This window comes from Mauremys mutica, chromosome 2 (assembly GCF_020497125.1).
Source record: "Mauremys mutica isolate MM-2020 ecotype Southern chromosome 2, ASM2049712v1, whole genome shotgun sequence".
In the NCBI taxonomy this organism is placed as follows: domain Eukaryota; kingdom Metazoa; phylum Chordata; order Testudines; family Geoemydidae; genus Mauremys; species Mauremys mutica.
In genome coordinates this window covers 139,702,405-139,729,010 of record NC_059073.1, presented here as the reverse complement: position 1 = coordinate 139,729,010, position 26,606 = coordinate 139,702,405, and the positions used below count along the sequence as shown (strand labels likewise).

General features: G+C 44.3%; 1 long non-coding RNA gene across 4 annotated transcripts in view; it reads left to right on the top strand.

Moving 5' to 3' along the window:
- LOC123362836 overlaps positions 1–26,606 on the top strand; it is a 430,380-nt gene that overhangs the window by 304,686 nt on the left and 99,088 nt on the right. For all 4 annotated transcript variants that reach the window (XR_006576592.1, XR_006576589.1, XR_006576590.1 and 1 more), the window contains one exon: positions 2,300–2,517. This is a non-coding gene — a long non-coding RNA (uncharacterized LOC123362836). The remainder of the gene's footprint in view (positions 1–2,299; positions 2,518–26,606) is intronic.

The window sequence follows — 26,606 nt, the reverse complement described above, 5'->3', positions numbered from 1 at the left end:
GAGTGAAACCGTAGTAGGGGGCCTGAAATTGACTCTGTTCAAGCACCTGTTTTCTTTTTGAAAAACTATTGTGCATGCAACTAAACATAAGCCCTCCTTTTCTTAAATCAATCCTGGTCACCTTTCAGAGCTCCACCACCAAGTGTGCAGTACATTTCAGGTTGGCCCAGAATCTCCAGTACCAGTTTCATCTCATAATCCATCTTGAGTGAGATACGGTAGCCTCCTGAAAGAACGAGGAGTTCTTGTGGCACCTTAGAGACTAACAAACTTATTTAAATGAAGTGGGTTTTAGCCCACGAAAGCTTATGCTTAAATAAGTTTGTTAGTATCTAAGGTGTCACAAGGACTCCTCGTTCTTTTTGCTGATACAGACTAACACAGCTACCCCTCTGAAACCTCTAACCTCCTGAGTAGCTTGTGAGTAACTACGCACACAAGTAAAGTTACTCATGTATAAACGTTTGGAAGCTTGGAGCCTATGTGCGTGTGTGCACATATGTGTAAGTGGAGTTAATGTGTCTATGCATGTAGAGAACTCAGATCCGACTGCTTGAATGCATAGATTTACTCATGTCTGAAGTTACTCATATACGTAGGTGTTTGCAGGACTGAGGCTAGAATTATTGTCTTTGCAAGGTATCCACAATGCACCCAAGAAGCAGAATGAAGACACTCCTTGCCACAAAGTTTATAGTCTAAGGCCCCCGATTATGCAAACACTGAAGCATCATCTTAATTTAAGCACATGAGTGGTCCCATAGAATAAAGTTGTACACATGCATAAGTGTTTGCAGGATCAAGGCCTTCTAAAAGAAACTGAGAAGCCAGGGACCCCAAAGAAAGGAGTAACTTTGCTACAATATTTGTTTTGAGGAAAAGGAGGGACTGTGGAAATTTACCTTTTAGGTGGGACTTTAAAAACGGAAGGGGATGGCTTGGAGAATCAGCGTGGGAAGGGGATACCATACTGAAGTGGAGGGGGAAAGGGAATGAGATAAGAGACTAAATAGAGAGGTAGGTCACACACATACTGCATATTTTATATACACAATTTGTGATATCTAGCAGTTAATACAGTGCTTTGTCTTCCCTGCACTCTGCACCATTAATCATTTCTACAGCCCAACAAAGTAGATATTTACTAATAAATGTAAAATAATGATTATAGGTGATTACTAGAGCTGGTTGAAATCTTTAGCTATTTTATCTGTGGGTTGATGCCATTGGGCACAATTTCTTATGGTCTGTCAGACCACAAGACTTTGTAAAAGCCTTGAATGGTTCCTGCAGATGTAGCTTAGTAAAGTGGCAGTGGAGCAGTGAACAGTTAATGTCTCTTTAAGAAGCTCAAGAAGCGAGGGCCCTGTGACAAGAACACCGGAAGCAAAGTTTCTTGCCCCAGTGAAAGAGGATCCACACTAGGTCCTGCAGCCACCAACCCTGTAATTCCATAGATTATAAATGTATCTGACTTCCCCCTAGACAATGAATGAATGGATTTTTTTAAAAAAAATGCCTTACTCTCATGGAGTAGGACAGCTTTTTTGTTCTCACTTTGCAAACAGAAATACTGGCAGCCATGTTTTCAGAAGTATGCTCTGACTTCATGTGCTTGATTTAAGAGACCTTGTAGTCCAGACTTTCATGGGTGCTGAACACCCAAAGCTCCCATTGACTTGAATTTTTTTTTCTTCGGTGCTCAGCATATCTGAAAATCAGGCTTTTAAGGTGGGCGCGCACAAAAAAGGCACCTAAAATCCAAAGTCCTGCGTGAACACTTTGGCATAAAGAATTTGCTCCAAACTACCCAGTAGCAGGAATATCATGCAGAAGTCCATTTTCAAATCAGGATGCCTTTCTGGGAGATGTGGTTTTAGTCAAACATGCAGCTCAATACAGCAGTAACTAGATGAAATTCCATGGCCTGTGCTATACAGAAGGTCAGACTAGATTTGATGGTCCCTTTTAGCCTTAAAAACTATAAAAATATTCTATTCTCTTGGGTTTAAACTGATGTAACCCACCATAGACTTTGTGGGTTCACACGTGGCTTACCCAGATATAAGTGGGAGGAGAATCAGGCTCACAGCCTCCACCTCCACAGTCTCTGGCCTATTAGAGGAGTAAGTGTCTCTTTGCCACAGGTGTCTGAAGCAATTAGAAGGGTGAAAAAATAGCTGCTCTCTCCTTGCAACAACTGCTTTTCATCTCCACTTTGACCAGTGACAACTTGGAAGTAAGGATTTAAAAAAAAATAAAAAATAAAGAAATAAAGTAAAACCCTTCTTGTTTTCAGGAACCCATGCAGGAGTCAGCTGTTGCTGTTGGGAAAAGGGGTGCAAAATCCTCTAAAGAAATCAGATGTGAACTGAGCATGAGGAGCACTACGAACTGCAGGTAGCGACCCCAGTGATGAACTGGAAGTGAACGCATTTGCTTGTTAAGTTTACACGGCCACGTTCTGCTCCCTGGAGACTGGATTTCCCCAGCCCTGCCGAGTGCATCACAAATTCTGTAAGTGTGCTGCCAATGCTGAAAACTTTCACATCCTGCACATTTTATAAGTCATGGATTTGTAAATGGACGTATGGGTTGTGAATCTTCATCTTGTCTTTAACGTCATGCTTTTGAGAACCTTTTTTCTGCCTTGTGCATTAAGAAGAAAAGAGCTGTATAAACTGTGGTAGATCTCTGGTTGGTGTTCAGCTTAACAGGCTCGATTCACTACCTGTGGAACAAGCCAGGCTGCAGTTTCTCAGTAGTGGAGGAGAAGGCCAAGGTGTGTGTCAGTCTACATGCAATCTTCATTTAGTCTGGAGCTACAGGTTTAGCCTGAAAGTGGGTGTGATCAGGAGGGGGGGAGAGCCAGAGTACAAAGGAGGGCAAATGAAATGAGCTTAATAATTGTAGCTTGTAAAACTAGGAATCAGGAATGTCAGAAAATTCCTGTACGTGTTCAACAGGTTGTAAATATCAAGAAGGCAGAGGGAGTGTTTACAGGGGTGAAGTGGGATTCAATTTGGGGCAATGGGACGAACATTAAGAATGTCACTTTAAGATGAGAGTCAGCAAAGGTGTGTGATGTGTTTGTTTTGGTTTATTTTCTTTAACAGTGAGATCTGTTGTGCTGTGGAATAGTGCCCCATGGGGAGGGATAGAAGTCCCGCTGTCTGAGACATTTCAAACAGGACTCTACAAAAAAGTGGCAAATTGACTATGTGGGTTCTTCATGGGTGCCTATCACTGTGGTATGTGACTTCCTTCCAAAAGAAGAAAGCATAAATCCTGTGTCTCTTTTCAAGTTAATTTCACAAAATTAACATAAAGGGATTGATTTTATATATTTATAAATGTGAGGAGGCTGATGTGTGTGAGAGGATCATCCAGGGAAATCTAAGTCGAGAGACCAGTTTCACATTTAGTTCTGAAAGTATCAAGGGCTGGTACTGTTCCCATTTCATCTAGCAGTGAGTTCTTTAGGATTAGCTCCAGCGAGAGACTGTAGGAACCTGTTTGCATGTGTGCAGGGAAATGGACTTGGCTGCCTAATACAATGGGTCTTATGCTCTCAAACTAGGAGTTACAACAACCTTGCCCCTTCCTGTACTGCTATGTGGAGAGGAAGTTTCTGACTGGGTCCTAGTTGTGTGTTCGGCATAGTCTCGATTATGGGAAAGGTTGAGAACCACTGCTGTTGGTTCTTCCTGTCTTTAGCACATCAACAGTTGCATTATCTTTGAACCTAAAGAGTGACAATATGAATTAGAGGAGTTTGTCTACCTGAATTTGAACCTCTGGAGAACAGTTCTAGTCATGGAGTGCACCAAGCATTAATCAACACCTTCAAAAATGTGCCCTTCCAGTTGAGATGATGATGGCACAGTCTTTAAGAAATGGCTGTTGCTGGTGAATAAAGCAATTTCTTCTATGGTAGTGGCGCTGTTATCCTCCAAGAAACAAACTCTTATCTGGATGGATATTGAGACTAAATTTCCTTTCTGCAGTGGCCCCTAGTGCAGTCTTTGGTTTCACTACAGATCTTGCCAAGCAAGAATTTACTTTGAAACCTGCCCCTCAGATGGAAGGAGGAGACAATATGTATCTAGCAGAGCCGGTTAAAAATCTTTCTTCAGAACTCTTCCTCCCCCATCCCCTCTTCCCACACCCAACCCACTTTATTATAAAATCAGAAACTCTCACAAAAAGGCCCATTTAAAAATAATATTTTTTCATTGAAAATAACCAAATATTGAATTGGGAGGGAAACATTGTTTAGATTCAGAATGAAACGATTCAAACACTTTTTACAAACCTATATTTCCTTTTTCCCCCCGACCATTCTCTAATATTTAGTGACATTGTGCCAAGCACATGCCAACCCTAGTCCTTGTATTCATCGTCCTTTCCCTTGGCTCCCCTCTATCCGTGGAAACCATTTTAAAAGGTCAGTTTTAACACACAGATCTCTTAACTTGGTTGGGGATGATCCAAGTGACCAGGGCCAGCTCCAGACCACAGCGCGGCAAGCACGCGCGTGGGGCGGCCCTTTCCCGGGGGGGGTGGCAGGCTGGGCTGGCGGACCTGCCACAGTCATGCCTGCGGGAGGTCCACCGGAGCTCCGGGACGACCGGACCTGCCGCAGGCATGACTGTGGAGGGGGCGCTCGTCCCGCGGCTCCAGTGGACCTCCCGCAGGCGTGACTGCGGACGGTTCGCTGGTCCCGCGGCTCGGCTGGACCTCCCGCAGGCATGCCTGCGGCAGCTCAAGCAGAGCCGCCGGACCTGCGAACCGTCCGCAGCTGCGGGAGGTCCAGCCGAGCCGCACGACCAGCGGACCCTCTGCAGTCATGCCTGCGGGAGGTCCGCTGCTCCCGCGGCTCCGGGGCGCCTCCCGTGCATGACTGCTTGGGGCGGCCAAAAAGGTAGAGCCGCCCCTGCAAGTGACTGACTGCTCAAGTGCTGGCTGACTGGTTGTGTGCAGCTGCAGAGCTCTTTAAAATCCCCTCGTTCAGGTTTTGCTATTTGCATTTGCTTGGAGCTGGAGTGCACTTTCTCATGATCACCTTCTCTGAAGAGCTTAGCTGGATCTGAGCCTGTTCCCTTGACTTATATGGGACCAGATCAACTGCATAATGCTTAAAACAAAGTCAGCAAATCCGATAGGCTTTTAAAATCACTCCTTTGGACAAATACTGCCCCTGGACCCCTATTAAACTCAGGGAATACCCTGGGATGGCAGTCAGCGCCAAATGTGGCCTATTGTCACATAATTGTCTTCTATGGGCTTTATTAATAATAGCACTTTCTACTGTTGATGTGTTTTAGCCAAGGATATCTAAGTGCCTTGCAATCATTAATTAGCTGAGGCTTTATAAAATCTGTGGGGCAGGTAAGTTTTGTTGCATTGGATCAATTTACCCATCTGTAAGTGTATAAGCGCCAGCTCCCAAATTAATGGCAGAGTCAGGAATAGAATCCAGGAGTTCTAACTAATAATCCCCCCTCCCTTGTTCTAAACACTAGATCACACTTGGGATGGGGGGTGGTGGGAAACAGGTCCTCAGCTGGTGTAAAATTGATATAGCTCAATTTACTATGTCAGCTTATGCTAGCTGCAGATCGGGCCCTTGGCATCCTGATTGAAGTCGATGGCGGTAAGTATTCACGTTCGCCATCTGTATTTTGGGATTAATTAACTATTCTAGGCTCCTATAAAGAATACTGTCAACTATTTAATGGCTCATTGAGTTTAGAAGCATTTCTAGTTTCTCTCTTACAGTTTCAACAGAAGAGTTATTGTGATTTGTGACTCCAAGTAATAGCTAGTGATCTGCGAGCAGACCTCGCACACTGTGATGTATGTTACACCCTGTGGCAAACAGGTTTTGATGGACATTGTTACATGGAAACTATTTGGTGGCATGGGCTATCCAAATAATAGAATACTTGGTACTTGCAAGAGGCAGCTTTACTTAGTCTGCTGCAACAATACCTCCTCACTAAACACCATTCATGGATGGTCTTCAGCAACATTAGACAGTGAAGAGGGATGTTTTAAATGAATCCGTGCATTTAATGAGTTGTGCATGCATGAAATGCAGCCATACTCTGAGGCCAGAATTCTCAGAAGAGCTCGGCTCCCATTTAAGCACCTAACATAAGTGGCCTCTTTTCCAAACAGCTCAGCATATTAGGTGCTGAGCGTTTTTGAAAAACTGGCCCTTACTTAGGTCAGAGTGAGTAGTCCCCTGATGGAGATGATTCTACATCATCTCCATTGCAATTTGTTGCTCTTTCATTTGGACAGAGCTTTCCCCCATCAGGTCTTAGTCCAACTGGTTCCATTCAAACCAATTTCCCCCCCCTCCCCATTCATTCTTATCTATGTTATACTTCCTAGAGATGAACTGAATCGTACAGAGAAGTTGTTGGGGCAATGGCTCAATTCCAGTTCTTCTTCCCTGGGCATTGCTGTCCTGCCTTGTACCTGGCTGAGCAATGGAATTGAAGGTCCCCATGTATTGCTTTTAACACAAGCAACTTCACTCATTAGCTCCAGCTTAATTGCATGTGGAAATGTATAGGAAATGAACTGAACTCAGCAAATCCTCATACATCAAGTATTTATGGGATGGTAGCCATTTCTGGTTGGTATCAAACAGGAAGGGATGCAAACCAGTGGCAAAAAATTTTTTGAATCCCATTATAAATCCTGAGTTATCTGGTCCCCTTCCCTAGCAGAGAAAAGCGAGGCCTCTCATTTGTTGTATTGCATAGATAACCATATCACCTCTTGGTATTCACTCCTTCAGCAATAACAAAACATAGGAGAAGATGAGCAGGAACAATATTAGGAGAACAACGATCTATGAATGGAAAGTCTGAGAGTCAGCAGCCAGACAATGTTATCAGAGGACAGAAAAGGCTGGGAATCAGGTGTATTTTGTGTCTTCAACATTATGAATGAGACAGAATAAGAGCTGTTGAAAAGAATTTAAACTAATTTCCTATTAGATGATTCCCATAATATTTCACTGTGTCCTTCTCATCATCATGCATTGTGTAAATTGCAACTACATCCGGCCGAAGTAAACATTTTCTTTTGATCTGCAAGATTTCATCTAAGTAAGATAGGTGTGCAGCACTAAATAATTCAGTGTCATCAGTGTCTGTGATGTGTGTTAACAGCATTCAAATGAGACTTTACAGAAGACAGACTCAATCAAAAAAACAATCTCCCAGAGTAGTTTTTTGGCAATAGGTCTTTGACAACCCACTTTGACGCTAAATATTGAAGCCAATTTGCAAATCCCTAAGTGAAGTATTGCATGCGTGGGCTTGTGGCCTATAGCAACACAACCCAGCTTGAAGTCACTTTCCATCATACATAATTTGCACCCGCTGCCTTTGAGATAATAAACAAGGGCTGGTGAGCAAAACTGATGGAAATGTGTTTGTTGAGCTTCCCATTTGGTTGCAGGAAATTATTAGCAATCAAGGTTTCTAAGGAGGGACAGCTTTGTTCTGGATTTTATATGAAAGGCCGAGAGAGGCTCTTGAATTGTTATCTAAAAGTTCCTTGTCTCTGCCCACTCTAAAATCTCATCTGGCTGATGCATCTTGTCACAAACTAAGCCCTGGATTCTGCACTGAGCCCCACATGGACCATCCTTGTGCTTCATGGAAATTGCAGGATCAAGGTCTTAGACTGTAAGTTCTTCTAAATTGGGATCTATATTTGTTTGACTGTGTCTCTCTACTGTGCTAATGCCATGGCCCCCTGATGCTTAACTGGTGTCCCTAACTGCGACTGCAATATAAATTATGAGGAAGAAGGACCCGGATCAACAAAGGGACTTAAGCAGTGCAATGCTGAGCATCGTGGTGGCTAGAAAATCACAGGAACACCACTGTGATCCACAAAGCCCAAATTTGGTGCGTAGGCTTCCAATACGAGTGGAGAGAGAAAAGTGCCTTAGAACGAGATCCACAGAAGCCAGCAGCTTGGTGGGGAACTGCCTAAGCTAGCCAATTCCCCACACAACAGCTGGAAGAGGTGGCGGTGGTCCCTACCTTATGATTTAGTCCAGTGATTAGAGCAGTTGCCTGGGATGCAGGGGACCCTGGGTCCAGTCTCTCTGCTCCATTCGCTCTTTCATTATTTATCCACAGTGGAACAACTTCAGTAGGAAAGATGGATGAGATCCTGTGTGAGACTATCCCATAGCTCAGTGGCTAGGGCACTGTTATGAGAGGTAGAATTTAAACAGGAGTCTTCCTCCTCCTCCCAGCAGAGGGGAGAACTGAACCTGGGTCTTCCACATTCCCGGGGAGTACTCTGGCTGCTGGCGGGCACCAAAACTTCTTCCTCCTGCAGCCAGATTTTGAATGGGACCTGATCCAGTGGGTGGCCTCTGAGCACCTCCGGTAGAGAAAGGCCCGTCTTTCCTCAGTTTGTGACTTGCCCTGAGGGTGAGGCAGGCTCCAGACACCTAGAGGGAGGCAGCTGCATGCATGCCCAGAGGCAGAACCGTAGATACCTAGGTAACTTATACCCAGTAAACACAGGGGCCAAGTGAGTATAGGTGTCTGCAGAGTTGGTGGATCACAAACTGTGAATTAGGTTCCCAAGTCTGGGGCTTAGGCACCTAAATACTTTTATGGATCTGGCCCCAAAAACCTAAAAAGCTGGAGATACAATTTTGACTCTATTTTAGATTAAACTCCCATAAAGGGTTAATGTTTTGCTCGTGTTCCTTACTTCTGCAGTAAAAAAATGTCCTAGGCAACATACACTGCAGATTTCTTATGCTGCAGCTGTCTAGTTTCTTACATCGGTGCTTATCACTGCAGTATGTGAGGACTTCCCATATGTAAGAACAATGGTATCTCTTTCTCTCTAATCCCTGCTAAGAACAGGTAGGCTTAGGTTTATTTTCACCTTCCTACTCTCACTTGATGTGGCAAAAATAGCAAGCCAGTTCCTCAGCTGGTGTAAATCTGCATAGCTACATTTACTTCAGTTGGAGTGATGCCGATTGACACCAATGGCAGGTCTGTCCCACCTGCATTATTCTCTTCCACCAGAGGGAACTTGAGGGCATTATGGATGAATCCCACCAAGATGCCTTATGGCTCTGGTGAAGAGTCACATGGTCACTCCTAGCCCAGGGTCTTCCTCACATGGGTAAAATTCACCCCCTGTGCAGAGGTCTATTACAAAGGCCTTTTGTTAGCTTGCTGCACTGAGATGAATTTTATCCACTTAGTACAGGACTTCCACCTGGCCAGGTTTGGCTATTTTTTTAGTCCGCCATTGTTGGCTTTGATTTCTTCCCCCATCCCTCCTGCCATTGTTTCAATGTGTTAGTAGATGTGGTCTGTCACAAATTTCGTGTACAGCTCTGGGTGTTTGAGTTGGGGTGTTTAAAACTGGATTCAGGGTTTTGGTTTGGGGCCCTGTCTCTAGTTCTTACTGTGCATTCTATTTAGAAGTGCCCCTAAATATTAACCGCTATTATCAGATAATCACTGCTATCGTACATCACCAATGCATTCATTTCCTTCCCCTTGTCCCAGGTGTGCAGTTTGTCTCTAATAATATAGAAATCATGAGTTTTTAAAGCACAGTAATTTTTTTCTGGTTGAATTCAATGGACATTGCAATGCTCAGAGAGGAAAATACAATCCATCTTCTGTGAAATGAACTCAGTCATCCTTCAGTTTATTGAGCGAAAGGGAATACAAAACAAATCCACAAATGTCAAAAGCAGTCTACAAGGGACCATTCTATTTCTCTTTCCATTTGTTTCTTTGATTAAAATGATTTATTTAACCAATTTCTCTTGATTTAATACAGTAAAATGTAATTCACTTCAATATCTCTCCCTGACAAATGCATGCATGGTTAAATTTGCTGGGTGGGGGTGGGGGAGATACTTGGTTCTTAATGCTTGTGAATTTAATAATCTCTCACCTGTAACATTTTTTGCAATATGATATATGCTGATGGCAAATTTCTGGCCCCACTGACATCAATGACAAAACTCCCATTTATTTCAGTGGGGCTAGGATCTTCCTAGAAGTGATCAGATGATTTGTTGCAAATAATACAGTAAATGTCTTAGCAATTTTTGTTCTGTCCAGGAACTTATTCTGGCTTCTGCAAATGCATTTATCGTTTGCATGTATTTGCCTATTTAATTTGTGAACAAATTTCATCCTCTAGGTTGTTCTGACCCTGCTCTCTTTGGGTCATAGTCTATAGCCTTTACACTTGTGGATTTGTTTCACATACAACAAATTCTCTCTCCTTTATTCATGGTAGGTAGCTATTTATCCTTCATGTTGTTCCACTGAAGCCTTGAGATTGACATTGACTAAGGGTAGCAGAATCAGAATCTTTGACTACTTGGGGTGTGTGATTGGTCATCTAAGTCACATGGTAACTAAATAACTACTCAGATTCCACCATAATGAGCATTCCACAAACCTTGTGAGGCTTTAAAAAAAATGTTATTCTCCCCCATTTGACATATGGGGAACTGAGGCACAAAAGGATTAATGACTTGCTGAGGTCACACAAGTGGTTTGTGGTTCATCCAGAGCTACAATCCAGATCTCCTGAGTCCCAGTCTAATGCTTTAACCACAAATACCTGAAAGCTAAAGAAATAGTTGAGATCCTGCTCTGTGCTGCGGCTGTATTTTCAAACTAAAATAGCTAAGTGTAAGTGTTAATGGAATTGGAATTGCCAATGAAAATAAAGATCATAGGGTAGCTATTTTTTTCTGAAGTAGTAAATGATTATCAGGGAACACACTTTGTTTCCACTAACGCTATGCTATTAAAGCAAATTTAATATCGTAAGATTTTTTTCTTAAAAGCTAGTCTCCAAAGTTGAAAAGGAGCAGTAATGAAGTAGAAGCTCACCAGACGTTGTTAGTTTAAATTGATATTACATTTTAAAGAGACTAATTCAACTGAGAAGTAATTCAACTGATACGCTGCCTTTAATATTTTTTGTATGAATTGAGGGCCAAAGCCAAAGCTGGAATAAACTCATGTAAGTCAATGGAGCTACACTGATTTACACCAGCTGAGGATCTGGCTTTTAGTGCTTATGAGTAGAGCCAGATGAACAGTCCAGGGCACTGAAATTGGATCTTTTTTCCTAAGAACTAGTACAGACTGGGGTAGTTCTTGATTCCCTATTGTGTCCTGTCAGGTGGCCAAAATCCTGGCTGGCATCATTCTGTTGTTTTAAAAAAAGAAAGAAAGAAAGAAAGAAAGAAAGAAAGAAAGAAAGAAGGCCAGACACAGACACCCACCAGAGGCATTGGCCTAATATGCCTCAGCTCTGACTGGGCCGAGGGGAAATTTCAATCTGTGTGGGTCAGTCTCTCCTCAGTTTGCTAACAAGTTTGCTAGTCATTTGGGTCCTGCCACTCTTACTCATGTTGGGCAGTTTCATACTTTGGGAGTAGCCCCATTGGAATCCTGGAGCCAGGCGCTAAAGTCTTCTCCTAAAAGGTGTTGTGATGTGTGCACACATTGGGAATTGGACTGAAAATGCCAAACTCATTCAGGTCTCCAAGCAGCCTTCAACTGGTTTGAGCATTGGCCAGCTAAACCTAGGGTGGTGAGTTCAATCCTTGAGGGGGGCATTCAGGGATTTGGGGTAAAAATCTGTCTGGGGATTGGTCCTGCTTTGAGCAGGGGGTTGGACTAGATGACCTCCTGAGGTCCTTTCCAACCCTAATATTCTATTATTCTAACTGCTGACACCCTCCCATTGTTACCAAACACTGACACAAGAGTGGTCCTGTTGAGTCTATGGCAGTTCCTCAGTGCTGCAAGCTCCAGAGTGGATATAGCAAGTGATGCATCCTAATTACTACTTGGCAATGAGGCTGAATAAATGAGGTGCAATCTTCTTCTTTCACTATTACTGCACTAGTCCTGGCTCCGTGCAGCAATGAATTCAGCTGATTGGCCCCAATTCAGGAAAACATCCCTATTTGTAAAAGCACTTAAACATGTGCTGAAGTCTCACTGAAGTCAAGGAGACTTCAGCACAAGTTTAAATGCTTTCCTGAATCAAGGCCATTGTGACTATTTTGCCATATGGGGTAACGGTCCACAATTCAGTAAATTGATTATACTGCACGTTTGAAATTCCATTTAGCGTCATCGACCAAGATGAATAGCAGCATTCAGCACTGCAGCATTTTTACTACTGTAGTTGTGGTGAGATTGGTTGGGTGGTTTTTTTTGTAAAACACCGCTTTTTGGTGAGTGAAAAGAATCAGAGGTTTACTAGAGCAGCACATTTTCCAGGAAGGAAAATAAGAACAGAAGAAATATTTGCGGGATTAAGACAGCCCATTCACCCCATGAAGGTTCATTTCCTTTAACAAATCTTGGCTTATTGGTGACAAAGGTTTCAATTTGCTAGCGTGTGAAGTACGCCAAAGTGTCAAACAACAAAAAACACTTTAGATATTTTAGGTTGCTTCAGTGACTGGAAAGGTAGCTTTAAAAAATGATTTTTGGAGCTGCCTTACAACCGTGGAAGCAATTTGTAATTGCACACCATATGTGTAAATGCTATGCTACAGTGCACTGGAGGGGTGCTATACACTGTAAAACACACAGGCTAGATTCTGTGCTGTGACTCCTGGGAGGCCCAGCCCAGAAAGAGGGGGAATAAAGATGTGCAACACAACTTTCTGAGCTGTTGTGGGGGCAAAAATGACCTGCAGTTTCTACTTCATGGCAGCATTGCCCAGTATCTGCCTGTGGGATACTGGAGGAAGATCTCTATGTAGCTTGAAAGCTTGTCTGTTTTACCAACAGAAGTTGGTCCAATCACAATATTATCTCACAGGCCTTGTCTCTCTGTGGAATACTTTGTAATCCAGAATCCCCATAGCATTGAGCACCACAACCCTGCCTCCTCCTGCCCCTAGTACATCCTCCTATGGAGACATGGGGTGAAAGTAACTTAAAGGACTAACCAGTACGCGGGGCCGGGGTCCTGAGCAGGGGACAGGGGCTCAACCAAAAGGGGGCATGGCCTCAACCGGAAGAGGCAGGACTTTAAATCCCCAGGCCCTTTAAATTGAGATTTAAATTGAGATTGGGGTTCTGGCTACGGTAGCAGCAGCTGGGAGCCCTGGGCCCTTTAAATCACTGCTGGAGCCCCATGGTAGCTGCAGCCAGGAGCTCCAGGGTTCTGGCGGCGATTTAAAGGGCCTGGAGCTCCTGGCTGCCGCCGCTACCCCGTGGCTACAGCGGCGGGGCTCTGGCAGCTATTTAAAGGGCCCAGGGCTGTGGCTGCTGCTGCCCGGAGCCCAGGGCCCTTTTAAATTGCTGTCCTGAGGAAGCTGCCCGCTGCTGGTACGGTCAGCTGTGTACCGGCTCTTTCCGGTACATTGTACCGGACCGGACCGGCTTGCTTTCACCTCTGATGGGGACCCTGCTAGGAGGGATAGTGTAGGGTTGGTTCTGTTAACTGTGGACTGCTTCTTTGCTGGAGGAATTCTCCCCCAACCTATTGCTGTTCCTTTGTCTCCCCGTATGCTGCCAAAGCGTCCCAGTATTGCTTCAAGTAACTTGAGCTCCTTGCGGGTGGGAGGTGGTGAGGGTGTTGGAGAGCTGGCTGCCGGTGGGAGTCGGCGCCTATGGCCATGCCAATCTCGATCAGCGATCTTATGAGTGAAGCTAATAGGGCAGGTTTTCGCTTTTGGATGTCTCCCTTTTTACCCACACAGCTTGCTCCTTCCAAGTCAACTGCATAGCACAGGCTTCCCTTTCACGAAAAATAATCAAGGTAGGACTGATTTTTCAGAGATGCTGAGCATCTGCATCTCTCACTTCAGCTGGAGTTCTGTGGGTCCTCAGCTTTTGGAGAAACTGCTCCCTTCATTTTATTTTCAAAGTAAACCCTCCTTGTAGAGGGAGCAAAGTGAAATCATGAACCCAGTCCCAGATCCTCAAAGGTATTTAAGGACCTGAATTCCAATGGCACCTAAATACTTTGAGGGGCTGGGCCTCAGAAGAGTTTTGTGAACCCAAAAAGATAAGTTTTAAAAAGTGTTTAGTCTCCGACTTTCAACCTATCCCTTTTGGAGTGAAGTTCACCCCTGTTTAGAGGGCCAACACAAGATCTATGTACAATTTAAGGCCCACTCAGCTCCCAGCTTGTGGCTTGATGTGGGATTGAAATGGTTCATAGGCCTTAGTATTGGCCTCTTCTGCAGAGGGGTGAATTCCACTTTGGGTTAGTGCAAAAGCATCTGAAGGGGAAAGTACCAATGCAGCCTAGGCACCTGACCGCTTGCTTGGGAAATCTACAGGTCAAGGGCATGTGGAGTGTCTGTCCTCTGTACCTCCTGCACAAAGGATATGAGCCTGTTACAGCATCCCCTTATAGATCTTTGTTCTTTATCTGAAGCTGCAGGGGCCCAGGCTTTTCGTTTTGGAGGTCCCTCATCCAATTCCTGGTGTTGGCAAAGTTCCTCCATTATCTGTGTGAGGACCTAACTCTAGCAGCACCTGTGCTCAAGCAGGTGCAGGCCTGCTCCTTCCTCAGGCCATGGGTCTGCCCCTACCTTTGCCCTGGCCCATGGAGCTATTCATGCCCTCAAGCTGCCTAGTATACTAAGGAGCTTGGGGAGGGGATTGTGCCTTCTGAGATGCAGACCAGCTTGCTTTTTGCCAAGAGACTGTAGAACTTGGTGGTTTATGACCTGTTCCTATTGAGCCAAACAGTTTTCTCAAGCTAGTACTCTCGCTCAAGCTAGCTGAACTGGAGTGAGAGTGACCACGCTGCAAAACAAAATTCTGTGTATGTGTCTGTGTGTGAGTAAACTCTCTCTCTCTCTCTCTCTCTAACACACAGTGATTGGATTAGCATCTGATGAACTGTTACAGTGGGGATGGACCAGTTCCAGTTGCATTATTAGCTCCAGCCCAAGCAGCCCTGGGATTTCTATCCACTCCCAATGGGGAGGGAGGAAGAGAGAGTTCAACAACAGAGAAGAATGAGGAACAGAGGGTTTGCAATAGTGGATCCAAACGTGTCCCTAAGGCCTCTCTCCTGCCTTTGCCATTGACAATAGCTAATTATTCAGTGGAAAGTAGACTCTGTAATGCACTAGATCGCTGTGCAGTGCAGTACATGCCCTGAAGCGTGTGACTGGGTTACCACCATCTTTGTACTATGGATAACTTCAAATGGCAGAGTGATTTTTGGCTTTGAGATTCATTAATAGTGAGGAAGACAGTGACCTGTTGTTGTGTGTCCGTGGGAGATGGTGGTTACCTTTGGGAACTGTAAGCCAGAACTCCTGGTTTCTATTCCTGGTTCTAACTCTAACTTACTTTTGGCCTAATTACTCATGGTCTAATTTTCAGAGGTTCTAAACATTTTTAGATTCCAGTGGCTTCAGGCACTAGGTGCTCAGCACTTCTGGAAAAAAAATTAACAGCTCTCTGCCTCAGTTTACCCATCTGTAAAATAAGGATCACAATAGTGCTGTGAAGAGGGAGGGAGAGAAACACTTGTATTTTCACAGGCGGGTAACTACGTTTGGAAGAGCTCAAATCATCCCAGGTAGGAAGCAATATCCGTACCTGCACTGCAGACAGCATTACTCAGCACAGATGGTCTGTGTGTGTGATTATAAAAGCGCACACAGGCTGACAATTTTACTGAAGTTCTATGTATTAGATATGTCCAAGTGAAGAGAGACAGACTTCAGCTGTGTGACTCTATGGGCTGATCCTGCAAAAGTGTTCAGCACTCAGGGTGATCAGACAGTAAGTATGAAAAATTGGGACAGGGTGGGGGGGTAATAGGAACCTATATAAGAAAAAGACCCCAAAATCAGGATTGTCCCTATAAAATCGGGACATCTGGTCACCCTATCAGCACTGCCTGTGAAGTGCTGAGCGTTCCCCGCCTCCGAGGACGAGGCAGGAGGTCAATGGGAATGGAGCACGCCCAGCACCTGTCAGGATCAAGCCCCAAAAGCACAGGATAAGGCCTGGAGTGACTGCAAACAGGATGTGAAAAGTCACACCACGGGAAGACTGACAGTGTTTGTGATGGATCTTCCGAATGGTGAAAGCGCTGCTGTCCTGTTCCTGAATTCAGCTAGCACCTGTCAGATAAGATTAAGAGGAGGAAGATGACATGGAATAAGAAAAGAAAGATTTTTCCAGTGGTGCGATAGAGTGATAAAAACCATTGTGCTGCTGGACAGTATGTCATGTTGTACTCTGCACCAGAAACCTGCCTTTTTAGAACAAACAGCAAACCCCTAAAACTATAGGCTTTCCTATACTTCCTGTGTTGTCTGTTCCTCACAGACAATGTGTAAGTTAAGTTTAAAGTGAAGGCTTTTCATTAAGTGACTAGTGATTTGCGGGAAGAGGGGTGCCCAATTTCAGATGCCTGAAAGGGACCTGATTTTCAGAAGGATTGTGCTCAATTCTTTCTCAAAAATCAGGCCCCTTTTTAAGTGTCTCGAGTTGGGCACCCAGAATCACTAATTGCTTTTGAAAATCTTGGCCGAAAGGCTAGGGCACTGGATTGGACCTTGGGAGACCTGCATTTTATTACCAGCTCAGCCACTGGCCTGTGTGTAATCTTTGGCAAATCGCTCACTTTTCTGTGCCTCTGTTTCCCAGCCAATCTTTGTCCAGCTTGTCTGTTTACACTCTTGAGGGCAGGAACTGACTCTCCCTAGGGTCCTGATTTCAGTTGGGCCCAAAAGACGCTATTGCAGTATAAATCACTGGAGGATTTTGCTTAGTGAATAAATACCATTGCTCTTGTGGGGTTAGTTTTAGTATTCTGATAAATAAAATGCTCAGAAGCTTCTTATAAAAAGTCAGGTAAGAAAAATAACTACCGGAGTCTTAGATGATGACTTATGAAGCTTTATTCTTTAGTAAGGGTGCAGTTCATCCCCCCAGGCACAGGGCCAGCACGAGACCTGTGAAGCATTGGAGTCAATCTTCAGCTTGAAAATAGGAAATTAAAATTGTTTCAGAAGTTTGATTCCCTGACTCTCAAGGAAATGGGTTGGCTAGCATCATCAGAGAAATAATAGCAATGCTGAGCTACCCCGAAGACATTGCAGAAGAAAGAACATGTAATAAGAGGAGGAGGATGTGAGGGATGCTCCAGTAGAGGGGGTTAAAAGAGGACGAGGCATGGCCATTGCAGATGGAGAAAGTAGTAGTTAGAGAGGTGGAACTGAAAGCTCCAAGGAGGGCAGAGCACTGACAACTCTCATTGTTTTCAGTGGGAGCTGTGGGGTACTCAGTGTCTCTGAAAATCTGATTCTGATGGTACGTTCACGACGTCACACAGCAAGTCAAATTCTGAGTCCCGCTCCCTGGTCTTTATTACAAGACCTTCCCTCATCTAAGAGTGTGAGAGAAAATGGTTTAAAATCCTATAAATATATTGATTGAGAAACAAGTGTGACAGCTGCCATTTTGGCCAACAAACCAGGGACCTCCAGAGCTAAACTCATGAACTAAAGAGTTGAAGGCTCCCTAGCCGGCATTGTAACAGACTCGTGTCCTCTGTAGACCAGGCAAAGAGGGGACTGTATCACACACTGAATGGTGGGGTGCACAAACATTCATGAGGCCTCATAGGTGGGCCACTGACTGGTACTCTGGATACCTAGGTTCTGTTCCTATGACTGCTGCTGGCCTTCTGGGTGATGTTGGGCCAGACTTTTCACTGCTTTGCACCTTAGTTTCTTCATCTGTAAAATGGAGATAATGTTATTTATCTACTTTTCTAAAGTATTTTGAAATATCTGGGTGAAAATTACTGTATATGAGCTCAGTGTCATTACTGGATTCTTACACTGAATCACTTTTGCAACGCTTTACAAAATAATTCCGTCTCTCCCTCTGAATAATTTAGTATGAATATGGTGCATAGGTCTGAACTATTTTAATGAACCCCAGGCTGCCCTTTAGAAATATCCTCACACAAGTGCAAATCGGCCACTCTTCTGAGGTTTAACGTGTTTCCTGGTTATTTCCAGATCAGAACCACCCAAATCAGCCCCTCCCTTCCATAGTCACTTGAGCGGAATGGCTAGAACCAGGGACTATTTTCCATGCATCATATGTTCACCATTTTTTATTGTTGTTCTTTTCCTTTCTGAGAGTTTCACAGTTTTTATGTCAGTGAAGCCATGCACTTCAAGTTCTTATCCAGTAGTTTTGAGATGATTTCCATGGCAGATACAAGCAGTGATGCCTGCACTGATCTCAGATGTGGTTTATTTTTATTCTTCTATATCAGCAGCTATTTGTCATGCTACCTTGCAGTATGGAACTCACATTTATATGGTTCTGGTAGATGTAACTCATTTTCTGTTTAATCCACTGTCTGTCAAAGAGAGAGATTTAAAACAGAATACCGTGGGTTTTCTGACGTGGATCAGAATTTTTTTTTTTGAGAGAGAGAGAGAACACTCTGTCATTTGTAAGGTGGTACACAAGGGGATTCTGGTTTCCTTGGAAGAGATGTCGCTTGAGCAAAACTTTTAACTTGCAAAGAATATTGGATCAAATTCTATACTGTCTTGTGCCTTATGTAGAGAAGTCATAGAGAAGCAGTGTTCTCTAGTGGATAGAGCCTGGGACTTGGGTTCTATTCCCAGACCCACTGCTGGGTGACCTTTGGCAAGTTATTTTACCCTTCTGGATCAAGCTAGTTCAGGGATGAGATGTGCTGCAGTCGCACGTCCCAGGTGCAGTGAATGCCTCCATCAATAAAATGGAGCTAATGATACTGCCTCCCTTTGGTTGAGCACTTTGAAGTCCATGGGTCAAGAATGCTGTACAAGAGCTAGGTGGTAGTATTGGTTAAAATGTGGGGCAGGTTTTGCTGTGGCTGAAATTCTCTAGGAGCAGCAGTGATGGGGATGGGCTGTCAGGAGAAATGAAAGGCAAAGCATTGGCCTCCATTACTATTATTTTTTGTGTGACAGCAGCACCTAGAGATTCCAAATAAGATTTGCATCCCTCTCTGCCAGATGCCATGCAAACACTTTATGAGGGATGGCCTGAGTCCCAGAAAGCGTACAATCTAAATAGGCATGGCATACAAAGGGTGGGAAAGGGAACGTAGGCACTGAAAGGCAAAGTGATTGTTCTATGGTTAAACAATAAGGTAGTGACAGAAGTGGGGATAGAACTTCCTGAATTCTAGCCTTATGCCTAATCCACTGGATTGCACTTGTCTCTATACACAGGATACAGCAGAGATTGTCATTCTCTGGTCACATGCAGCAAATGTTGCAGATGTACCAGGCTGTTATTTCTCTTAGGATAACACCTAGAGGACCCAGTTGGGGTCCCACCTGTGCTAGGCAACATAGGGTGTGTCTACACCGCATACTAAGTCCAGGCTCTGACTCAAGTTTGAGCCCAAGCCTTGCTTCTGTCCACACGCAAATCAGTCTGACTCGGGTCAGCAAGCACTAAGGACCCTGCTGGGCGATGGGTCAGAGCCCAAGTCCCACTGTGACTCAGATCCAAGTTCTATCATTTTGCAGTGTGGACACAGCTCAAGCCGCAGACCTGAGTCAGAAGGTCTGTGTAATGCAGTGCGGATGAGTTAGCACAGCTGTGAGACCTGAGTCCAGCAATTGTAAGCCCTGGTTTACAATGTAGTGTATACATCAAGTATGGACTTGGGATCTTTCAGTTTGCAAGCCTGGGTCCCACAGACTTGGGTTTAGAATGTAGTGTAGCTATATCTCTAGAGACTCAGAGAGAGGAAATCCCTCCCGTGAAGAATTTACAGTCTAAACAGGCACTTAAGTGAGAGGGGAAAGAGAGGCCCAGAGAGTTGAAGGGGCATGCCCAAGGTTGACACACAAGTTCAGAGGCAGAGCGCAAAATAGTGGCTAGGCCTTCTGATTCTCAGGACAGCACCCTGTGCATTCAACCAAGCTGTTATCATCCTTTGCAATGCAGCAGGAGATGTGCCGAATGAACTGAGAGATGATTCACATCCATCCAAAGTGGGTAGGCATCTTAATCACAAATCCAGCAGAAAGTTAGGGACATCTCCCTACCGAAAGAAAAAAGCTCTTGAACTTTGTTAAAACCCAATAATATGTGAGCCTGTAGGCATCACTCTTGCTTCAAAAGATTAAAAGCCTTTAAGACAGTTGTGGAATGTCATCTAGAGGAAGATTAATCTGTACTGCCCAAACCATATTAAGGAGCTGTGTCATGATTGGCAATATCCTGTTTTAGCTAGTGGTTCTTTCAGATGCAGTCACCTTGTGCATCTCTGCCTCTTGAGTAAAAATGTTGTCTTCCTTGGATACAAATTGAAAGAAATCACTTGACTGGTATGATGTGTCAGACTTGCAATGCTCCTGATGAAGAACTTGGCTCAGAGAAATTATAATCATTAGGGATGAGAGAAATTTTTTCTCTTTCAGAACTTTCAGGATGATGTCTAGATTAGGAAAATAGGCTATGGTTGAGAATGTGTTAGTTAAAACAATTTTAAGCATGACTTTGCACCTAATGTAGACAGAGTTTTACACCTTAAAAAACATAGCAGGCCTAGCATTGACGAGAATCAGCTGAGATATTTTTAAACCTGTTAAACTGTGACTACACTACGAGGTACTGAGTCGTGTTAAAATATTTGTAGCTAACATGTTTTCAGACATGACTTATTTTCACAGTCGGTGCTGAGTACTCTGGCTTTGACCCAGACAAACACTTAAGTGCCCCTTCTATTCATGTGTTTAAAGTTAAGCACGTGCTTCTCAGGATCAGGACCAGAGTGGTTCATGCCATTGGGAAGGTTTGTGGGTAGAAATAATAAAAAAAATTAACTTTTTTTAGTTATTTAGTTGTCTACATATAAAAGTTTTTCAATGAATTTTCAAAGGAATTTACATCTCTTCCAGGAAGTGCTAAGTGTAGCTGGTCCAATAATTTCTAATATAATATTTTTCTGTCAGAAAATGCTTGTTGTTTGAAAGTGAAACATTTCGCTTTCAACATGTTGATTTTGATTACATTTTATTGGGGAAGGGAGGGGGGAATGGAATGATACTGTGATCTGGGGTCCCTGGGGCAGCCCTCAATGGAAATACCAAGGTCAGGGCAGGCTGGAAAAGTGGGAGCAGATACTCTCAAGACCGGTGGGTAACAGTGAAGTTAAACTCCCCAACCAGTCACAAACTGTGCTTCTGATCCCCCACACTGGTTATGAAGAAGCAAAACAGAAATCACGCAGCCCCCTTTATTGCATTCCAGTTCTCTGGCTCCCAGTCAGCACACAAGTCCAGTACAGTGAGAAGTTATTTAAAAAACTCTGCTCACATATACAAAATGTTCCTCTGACCCCAAAGGGTCAGCCACATTACCAGGGCCACATTATAGGTTTAAAGCTTACCCAAAATACCATGCTGCCAGCCAATCCTTTAGTGTCTAAAACTAAAGGTTTTTTATAAAGGAAAAAGAAAGAACAAGAAGAGAGATGTTAAATGGTAAAACAGTCTCATACCTACAAAGACGTCAAAGTCCATCAGGTTCCTAGCAGTACTGGTGAGTTTGCTGGCTTGAAAGTCCCTCTGGAACACATCCACAGCTTGAATGGGTCATTCAGTCCTTTGTTCAGAGCTTTGTTTGTGGAAAAGTTACTCCAGAGGTAAGAAGCAGGACTGAAGACAAAATGGAGAAGATGCAGCTGCCTTTTATAGTCTTTTGCCATGTGGCTTGTGCTGCCTTTGTCCTAAACACAAGCTGGCCAGCACATGGGCATGCACGCCTTGCTGAGTCATAAGGTGTAGACCTTGACCCTTTCAATGGGTTAATTGTTCAGTTGATGTTCCTTGATGAGCCATCGAGCAGGCTAGGCAGTGCTGATACCAAACTGTCTGGGGATGTCACCCAGAAGCATAGCACAAATTTGAACATACATACATACATACATATCTATAACTCATAATACAAACTTAATACAAACATATAAACAAGATTATCATACTTGGCAAATTATAACATTTTTGCAGATACCTTACATGGCATATCTAGCACGACTCATTGCAATTTACAATATTCTAAAGTGTCCCCCAAAGGCATGCAGCGTAGCCGCTGTTTGTCGGCAGGAGAGAGCTCTCCAGCTGACAAAAATATCCACCCCCAACAAGCTGTGGTAGCTTTGTCAGCAGGAAAGCTCTCCTGCCGACAAAGTGCTGTTCGCTCCAGCGCTTTTCGTCCCCAAAACTTTTGTCATTGGGGGGAGGGGGTGTTTCACACCTCTGAATGACAAAAGTTATGTCGTTCAGGTTCCAGGGTAGACCAAGCCTAGTCTCTGAGGATGGTAAATACCAGGTAACATAACTTGCAGGGTAGGGTGGAGTGGAACCAAGATAGGAATCATGAGAGGAAAATAAACTAAGGAGCTAGGCTGAATACCAGGAAGATGTCCCAGAGTTGAGACCTGGAATAGTCTCCTAAGGAAAGTAGCTGGAGTCCAATGACATGGAACATTTTAAAATTCAACTGGACAGAAATGGCTGAAAAGCATGCTATCGACAGCAATCTTGTACTTACAGAGGGATGGATCAGGTGACCTGCTCTAACAGGTCTTTTCCATCATTCCTATGATTCTGTGTTGCTGTGCACTGTCAGAAATATTTCAGAAGAGCATTTCTTTTGGGAGAGATACCTGCTATCCATCTAGGGCGCTGGGCAATTGATGGTGCAAATTCATGTGATACGCTGGACAAGATAGGTGAAGGCTGAGAACATTTGTCAGTCTTCGGTGAGCCTCTCTGCAGACTAACTCTGGCACCTTTGTCACTTTAAGTGAGTTTATTGCTTCTTACTGAAAGGGATGGGGAGGAATATAACCAATGAAAGGAGAGACTTGTGAGGAATAGAAAACACTGCTGTGTATGCCAGGTAAAAATGAAATAGATGCACTTCAAAATGTGGCTTGAAATAACTTACGCTTTAGACTCACAGGAGAATCAAGCAATCCCCAATTATCTCCAGGCTCTCCTCAATGTCCCTTTGGAATGCTGAACCTCTGACTTAGTTGCTTTAAGAGCCCATCAATAATTATTAATGATTTGTATTTTGTATCTGTATTTTGTCCCGCAAGCCCCACTGTGTCAGGTGCTGTACAGACCTCTAGCTTAAAGGATGTACAACTTAAGTATAACATGAGAGGTGATAGGTGGCTACACTAACCAGACAGGTTTGGACCAGACAGTCCATGTGGCAATTCCAATGTCCCTATCTATTCCAATTTGCTGCATACTTGCTTTCTCTCTCTTTTATCCTACCGCTTCTCATCTCCTTGCTGTTTATTTGTGGATGGCCCTATAATGTTTTGCAGGGTGATTATGACAGAAACAGCCACAGCACACCAGCTGCCTAATAATGCTCTTTTCACTGGCATCAGAATGCCAGCTGGATATTAGCCCTGTAGGAATTTCCTCCTTTGAATGTATGGTGGGTGCAGGAGTGAACCAGTCTCTGATTCTGATTTTTTTAGTGCTATGAAGAGGGAAGGGGGCTTATTTTAAATGACCACTTCCTCATGGGCTCAACTGCAATTGGCACCAGTGGGTTTTACCAGCCAGGAGCAGAGGGAGCACACCTTCAATCTGAAAAAGCAGGGATTTCTCACACACCATCCCACTTTTGATTTAGAGAAGGAGCTGGGAAATTGTTGCTGATGTGTCTGCATCCCATTGGTTATGCTTTTACACACAATCTTTGTGTATATCCCTGGATCCAAACGTCCCGGTGCTTTGGATACTAGGTTGGGGGGGGGTTAGCCAGAGGGCCTGATTCTCCATTGCTTTGCAATAGTTTCAGTAATATCCCATGAAGATTCATACCCCAAACCTAGATCTGGGTCTGAACTTCACCCTCTAACTGGCAGAACCAAACCCCCAGATCTGGAGTTGGGAAGCGCGTGGATCACAATGTGAATTTAACAGCGTGAGGCCTGTCCTTCCTTGGGAGTGGCTGTAAATGGGCTGTGAGTAATAGAGTGGTGACTTGCAGTCGCCATTTACTGTTTGACAGAGAATTGCTTGTGACTGTGCACGTGGCCCTTCGCCCTTTTGCTCCCTCCATAATTAGTTCTCTGAATTCTTAACTTGAGACTGGCTGTTTCTGAAAACCAGGGGCCTGTCAGGGCAGAACCGTCCAATCTAGAGGAGTTCATAAGGTGACTGCAGCGCCTACATGAATGAACACGCCAAGGCGCAGATGGAATAGTAATTGGGAAGCACCAGTGCTAAATAAATAAAGGAGAATAGCTGTGATGTTACAGCTTCAAAAATGATGCATAAATAATCAGGGGGAGAGAGAGAATGGTCTTGCGGTTAAGACACTGGACTCTGACTCTGGAGATCTGACCTCAATTCCTACAGAGACCTGCTTACAGACTCCCTGTGTGATTTTAAGTCACTTAATTTCTCTGTGCTTCAATTCCCCATCTCTAAAATAGGGGTGATAGTCTTCATTCATCTTGTCTATTTACACTGTACACTCTTCAGGGCAGTTACTGTTTCTTACTATGTGTTCGTACAGCGCCTACCACTTTGGGGCCTTTATGCATCACTGAGAGACCAAGAATACTTGAGCATTCTATAGTACTTTCCATCTTCAAATCACTTTGCAAAACATCTACCGATTTGTCCCCACGACATCCCTGAGGCAGGTAAGGATGAGTGCCGTTGCAGGTAGAGAGGGACAGAGGTTACAGGACTGCTCCAGTTTCAGAGTTAGAGCTGAAAGAAGAGCTGAGGAGATTTAGAAATCGGATGTTTGGAGGTAGGTCAGACAGGGTACTAATGCAGGCACTGGAGAGGATTTCCAGCAGCAGGAGGACAGGATAGATTGACTCTCTTGTCTGGCGGATGACCTCATTCACCACAGCTCTCTGCTGCCAAAACCTCTGGACATGTGCCTCCAGCTGAGCTGACTCCCAAATACCAGCTCTTTTGGCTTGGAGAGGAGCCCCTTAGAAGAGCAGTGGCAGGCTTCTGGCAGTAGGGAAGGAAGACCTTGTGTTGTAGGCTTGTGGGAAGGGGCCCAATGGGAGAAGTGTGCAGGAATTGTTCTTAGCATAGGTAAGCAGAGCACATGTGGGGTGAACTTGAGGGCACTAAGGGTATGTTTACACTTGGAGACGGGGGTTTGATTCCCAGCTCCGGGGGGCATACTCTTGCTAGCTCTCATCAAACTAGCATGCTAAAAATAGAGCATAGCCACAGCAGTACACCTGGCAGGACGGGCTAGCTGCCCCCTGTACATGCCTATCAAATACCCTACGTACGCACTCAGGTGGCCAACCCATCCCTCAGCTCGCACTGCCATGACTACACACTATTTTTAGCATGCTAGCTTGATGAGAACTAGTTTGTCCCCTTCAGCTGGGAATCACACCCCCAGCTCCATGTGCAAATATACTCTGAGAACAGAAAGATCTTAATGAGGGACTTTGGGAGGGAAGTAGGAGACTAAGGTAGTTTATGAAGGTTTTGGTCCCTGGTCAGGAGGAGGCTTCCGCAGATAGGGGAGATGGGAGGGATCAGGATCTGACCATGGGTATGTTCTTCAATCCCTCAGCACAACTAGTACTGAAAAGGTTCCAAGGAAGGGAGGATCATATGCTAGTGCTCTGGCTATCAGACCAGAAGCTAAAACCCCCTGAATTTTAATTATAGCTCTGAAAATTACCCCTTATGTGGCCTTGGGAAAGTCACCTACTACGTAAGCACTTTCTGCCTCCAAGACATGGCAATAGTAATAATACTTGGCCACCTCACACAGCTGATGTGAGGCTTTAATTAATTAGTGTTTGCAAAATGCTTTGAAGGAGGAGGTGCTAAGTGTTGGAAAAAACTCCTCTGTCATGAGTGTAATATCCGTCCTCTCACTCTCCCCACCAAGAGGTTAGCACTGACCCTAATAAATCAGAAGATTGTAAACTTGGCTTTGGCTCATGGCTGCAAAAGCTGAAGATAAAGTAATTCAAATCTTAAAACCAGTTATTTTTTGGCATGTATGAAGCTGAGGAGTCTACTGATTCTGCTGTGAACTGGGTAACAGAAGATCTCTCACCGCAGATTTATGTGAGTTACGTGTACCTTTTGGATGGTGCAGTAGGTTTCTTTGATGGCATCTGTCATTTAAAATTCATTCTTCCACAGCCCCCATGATTTTGATTGTTCTCTCTGATGGAAGTTAGTGACTAAACTTCTGTAATGCTTGCATGACACGAGTTCTGTAACATATCAGTCAGTCCTCAGTTCCTTCTCAACTACAGAGGGGTTTCACAATGCTTGTCTTTTTACAGTTGTACTTCTGAACTGGCTTGAATATTTTGGTCCCAGAAGCTGACTGAAACTAGTATTAGGGTATGGCTACACTGGCGAGTTGCAGCGCTGGAAAGCCTCCACCAGCGCTGCAATTAGTAAGTGGCCACACCTGCAGGGCACTTCCAGCGCTGCAACTCCCTGGCTGCAGCGCTGGCCGTACACCTCACTCGGCATGGGG